Source organism: Mustelus asterias, chromosome 4 (assembly GCF_964213995.1).
Source record: "Mustelus asterias chromosome 4, sMusAst1.hap1.1, whole genome shotgun sequence".
Taxonomy (NCBI): domain Eukaryota; kingdom Metazoa; phylum Chordata; class Chondrichthyes; order Carcharhiniformes; family Triakidae; genus Mustelus; species Mustelus asterias.
This window is the reverse complement of record NC_135804.1, coordinates 56,060,642-56,066,641: the sequence shown is the minus strand read 5'-3', so window position 1 is coordinate 56,066,641 and position 6,000 is coordinate 56,060,642.

The window sequence follows — 6,000 nt, the reverse complement described above, 5'->3', positions numbered from 1 at the left end:
ATTCATAAACAAAAATCCATTAACATTCTCCTACGTAAATGCTACAGAGCTAAAATGAGTAATTATCCTGCTCTCCCAGCATCTGAGCTGCATTCCCACCAGACATACCAACTGTAGAAAAATCTGAATTTTAAAACATTCCCCTTAAACATAAAATATATCAATAGCACACTACAATCACACTGGTTAGTGAGTGAATACTCATTGGATAGTGATGGTGGTGTTTGGGATGTTGTCTGTAAGGTATGATTCAGTTGTACGACTATGTCAGGCTGTTGCAAGACTAGTTTGTGAGACAGCTCTCCCAATTTTGGCATTCGCCCTCAGATGTTTGTAAGGAGAACTTCTCTGGATCGACAGCGCTGTGTGTACCATTGTCATTTCCGATGCCTCAGTCGATGCCAGGTGGTCCATCGTGTTTAAATACTTTTAGATTTCATAGCAGTTTGACACACTGTGTGGCTTGCCATTTCTGATTCAACCCCATTGCTTTAGGTCTGGAGTACATAGACTAGTAACTATGGCAGATTGCTTTTCCTCAAGAGCATAGCATTAGTAAGGTAGATGGGATTTTTTTTACGACATTGGCAATGGTTTTGTGGCCCCCATTAGACTAGCTTTTAATTCCACATTTATTATTGGAATTTAAATTCCACCAACTACTGTGATGGGATTTAAACCTGTGTCCCTGAAGCATTAGTCCAGGCTTCTGGATTACTAGTCCTGTGACATCACCGCTATACCATTGCCGCCTCCTACTATCTCCTTATGTAGATCTGCGTAAAAAAACCTACCTCATTACACTCCTGTGAAGTGTCTTGGGATGTTTTACTATGTTAAAGGAGACATACGATTGCAATTTGTTGATGTTTGACTGGAATTACATCCCACACAGCATCAAACTCAAGAGGTGTGAGACTGCTTTCTCACATAGCTTCTCCCTGGAATGGTTGGCCCACCTCCAGTTTGTATTGCTGTGAAAGCAAACTTGTGCATATCAGTACTGTGCTCTGTGACCACAAGTTTCTACAATCTGAGTTCCTGGAGCATCAATTCCACTTTAGTTTTTTAAGGATTAATAACGTTGAATCCTTTCTTCTTATTTAAAAATCATTGCATGGCTATTTCTGGAGAAAGTGGCTGGTTTCAGTGATGCTGCAAATACAGCTGTGATATTATGAATTAGAGATAATCTGGACACCAGGGATATTATGTGCTGAGCTGCATTTGCTGACAGCTTAGCACAGTATATTGTGTGATGGTGGAACTGTTAAGTGACGTCTCAAAGCTAAGACTGACAACACTTGAAAGCCAAATGCTCAATGCCCAGAATATGTTCCTTTATTGATTGTTTTAAAGCCAACCAAAAAAAAACTACCAATTAGCAATTACTGTAGAATCATAGAATAGAATCATAGAATCCCTCCAGTGTAGAAAGAAGCCATTTGGCCCATCGAATCTGCACCACCTCTTCGACAGAGCATTTTACCCAGGCCCAATCCCTATAACCCCATGGATTTACCCTGCTAATCCCCTAACCTACATTTTTTGGGATACCGAGGGGCAATTTAGCATGGCCAATCCACCTAACCTGCACATCTTTGGCCTGTACAGCTGACACATTCCTTACTATAACTACTGAACATAATCCCCAGGTATTGAAGACGTATTAAAATAAAGAAGTTGACAGTTTTTTTTCCATGATTCCATTAATAGTGTACAATCACATGCTGACATTCAACTGTTTAAAGACTTGAATCTCAAGCCTATTTTGGAATAAATCTAATGTGAACTAAACTCTAGAATAATTAAAGGCCTCAGTTCTCTGTATATTCAGAACACATCCACACCTCTGTAAATCTGGAAAGGGGATCGTGTTAAAATACTGACCTCCTGAAAATGTGAAATTCCATTTCGCCACAGTAACAGCACCTCAATAGTCCCACATGATGTTATGTTTAGAAATTTGTACTGTGAATTTTCTCTGAGGGCTAGATTTCATCTGTTTCAATTCAAGAGACCCAAAGCACTGGTTGGAAGTATAATAGTATAATGGCCTGAAACTGAATCTTGACTCACCTCCAATAACAGATCGATTGGTTGGATATAAACAGAGGCTCAATCCTTCTCCTACCACCACCAACACAATAACAGACAAATAAACTGGTTATGCAATACACTCAATATAGCCTTTGGTGATCAATATTGGGTTTGCTAATAGTGGAAATCCTATTTCCTATTCATTCTTGGATGTTCGGCTTACAGCAGCCTCCTATGTCACTGTTCATTTTGTTTGATTCTTTTATTTGTGATTTTTGGTCAGCAGTAACAGCAAAATACATTGGATGATTTGTCTAGTTAGCTTTCAGTGGGAACTGATTGTTTATAAAGTTACAAATCCAATGTCGTTCACTTTCAGCACGTCAGATTTGCTACTCAGGAAATTTTTTTTTGAATGATTTCCCGAAATGTAATTTTCATATATTAACTTTGATGGATGGAAATTCTGGAATTACACAGTTTCCAAATAGATAATTCCAGTGTGAACCGGAATGGATGCTGCAGGATCTTTACCCTTGTAATGTTTGCCTTTTAACTGTGCTGATTGATGTGCGAACATAAAGTGGTTATGACTCCAATTGTGCATGTAACAATAGGCTTTCAGGAAATATAATAGCAGGGCAGAGAGAGCCAGTGATTTTACACTTTTATGGTATACTTTCACAATGACCCCTCCATCTTCAGAGCTCTGCTCATAGCCCCTAACCATAAGTAATGGAGAGAGAGTATCAACAACAATAACAATCCTCAGGGCCTAGGCAGCTCCTTCAATCTTAGAGGGAAGGAAATTAGGCATGTGCAAATGGCCAGAATTGGAGAAGCACAGAGATCTTGGAGGAATTGTAGGGTTGAAGAGATGGGTGTGGTGAAGCCATAGAGTGATTTGAAATCAAGGATAAGAATTTTAAAACTTGATTTTTAAAGTGTACAGCCAGTTTGAAGAGTGGCCAGATTGATTGTTGTCACTTATCCTGGATACCACAAGCTGGTAGATTTCGCCTACTCCAACAGTGAGATCTTGTGTGTACTGCTAATATTGTATAAGGTATAGTATTGAGAGAACAGCCACACAGCAACACTCATTATTTAGAATAAATATATTTGACTAAGTTTTGGAATCAGTGGAAGAGACAAGGAGTCATTCGTGAATGTCCCACTTCTGATCTTTTGATGAAGGGAAAGTATTTGATGAAGTATTTCCTCGGATGGTGATAACTAGCACAAGGAGACATAGCTTTAAATTGAGGGGTGATAGATATAGGACAGATGTCAGAGGTAGGTTCTTCACTCAGAGAGTAGTAAGGGTGTGGAATGCCTGCCTGCAACAGTAGTGGACTCGCCAACATTAAGGGCATTTAAATGGTCATTGGATAAACATATGGATGATATTGGAATAGTGTAGGTTAGATGGGCTTTAGATTGGTTTCACTGGTCGGCGCAACATCGAGGGCCGAAGGGCCTGTACTGCGCTGTAATGTTCTATGTTCTATATAAATGTTGCAGTAATGAACCAGAGTACAGAATCAATAATGAAACTGTCCCAAACCATGCAGCTGTCAAACTACAGCCTGTGTGTTTGCATTTATGGAGGACACAACAGTATTAAGAAAATACTGTGTACAGTTCTTATTATAGAAAGGATATTATTAAACTAGAAAGAGTGCAGGAAAGATTTACTAGGATGCTACCGGGCCTTGATGGTTTGAGTTATTGGGGTGGCACAGTGGTTAGCACTGCTACCTCACAGTGCAAGGGACCCGGGTTCAAATCCTGGCTTGGGTCACTGTCTGTGTGGAATTTGCATGTTCTCCCCGTGTCTCCGTGGGTTTCCTCCAAGTTCTCCAGTTTCCTCCCACAGTCTGAAAGACATGCTGGTTAGGTGCATTGGCCATGCTAAATTCTCCCTCGGTGTACCTGGAGTGTGACGACCAGGGGATTTTCACAGTAACTTCATTGCAGTGTTAATGTAAGCCTACTTGTGAGTAATAAATAAACCTTAACTTTATAAGGAGAGGCTTGCTAGACTGGGACTTTTTCCTTGGAGCGTAAGAGGCTTAGGGGTGATCGTATAGAGGTCTATAAAATAATGAGGGGCATAGATAAAGTAGATAGTCAACATCTTTTCCCAAAGGTAGGGGAGTCTAAAACTAGAGAGCGTAGGTTTAAAGTGAGCAGGAAGTGATACAAAATGGTACGGGGGCAATTTTTTCACACAGAGGATGGTGTCTGGAATAAGCTGCCAGAGGTAGTAGTAGAGGCGGGTACAATTTTGTCTTTTAAAAAGCATTTAGACAGTTACAGGGGTAAGATGGGTATAGAGGGATATGTCCAAACATGGGCAATTGGGACAAGCTTAGTGATAAAAACTGGGTGGCATGGACAAGTTGGGCTGAAGAGCCCAATGTTTCCATGCTGTAAACCTCTATGACTCCTTGACTCTCCACAAACTCTTCCCGATATTGATTTTGTATATTAAAAAAAGGGTTGTTAGCACAATTTGATTGAGTTACAAGTGCTGCGCAGGTCTGTGGATAGAAGCTAATAATGCCTCCTGCCAAACACTGCACTAGTCAGCAGTGTCAGGCCACCCAGCTCGTAACAGGGTCATGCCTGAGCTTTGGCCTCAGGGCATGGTGTAATTAAGAGTTCAGTGAGCCATTAGGATGGTAATCTGCATAATTGAATGTTGAATAACTGACACTTCATGTAAGTCACAAGAATTGATTAGTGATTGATAGAAGTTTGCAGCGCACCAAGTAATAATAAAAACATGTTGAGACTGCTCTACCTATGTAGAATGTTGAAAAAAGATTTTATGAATGTGTTTCAAATCATGAGTGGACGAGACAGAGTCGATAGGGAAAAGCTGTTCCCATTGACAGAAAGGTTGAGAACTAAACTATACTGATTTAAGGCAATTTACAAAAGATCAAAACAGGAAAAAAAGCATTTTACACAGTGAGTGGTTATAATCTGGAATGGACTGTCTGAGAGTGTGATAGTGGCAGGTTCAGTCCTGGCTTTCAGAAGGGAATTGGTTACATATCTGAAGGGAAAACATTTGCAGGACTGCATGAAAAAGATGAGGCTAGCTAAATATCTCTTACAGACAGTGGCACAACACAACAGGCTGAATGGCCTCCTTCTGTGCTGTAACCATTTTATGGTTCTGTAGGGTTGTTAGTGGATGAAGTAATCATGTCACTGGATGGTGTTCATGCTCAAGTTTCAGATGGCTGTTGATAGTGAACTTCCCGTATTTATGTATTCATTCTTGATATATGGATGTTGCAGTAAGGATACGCCTAATTCCTATTGAAAAGGTGGTGGTGAACTGTCCTCTTGAAACATCTGATGAATTTACACTCGCAGTGCTGTGGGGGAGAGAGCTCCAGGATTTGTCCCAGTGACAGTGAAGGAGCAGTGATATAGTTCCAAATCAGGCTGGTGTGTGATGTGGTGGAAAATTTCAGGTGGTGGTGTTCCCATGTACCTGCTGCCTTTGCTTTTCTAAGCAATAGAGGTCAGGGATTTGGAAAGTGGCAATTTGCTGCAGTGCACTCTGTAGATGGTACTGCAATCACTATACGATTATGGTGGTGGTACTAATCAAGTGGGTTGCTTTGGCCTGGGTGTTATATTTTGAGTTTTGTTGAAACTACACTCATCCAGACAAGTGGAAGGTATTCCACCACACTCTTGACTTGTACCTTGTAGATTTTGGGCAAGCTAAGGGGAGTCTGGGGTTGAGTTATGACAGAATATCCAGCCTCTGACCTGCAGTATTTATGTGTCAGATTAAGTTATTGGTCAATGATAACCCCAGCAAGTAGATTGTGGGGGAGTCATCGATGGTAAATCCGTCAAATATCAAGGAGAGATGCTTAGATTCTGCCTTTTTGTAGACAATTATTATTTGCTACTTGCATCACACTTGAT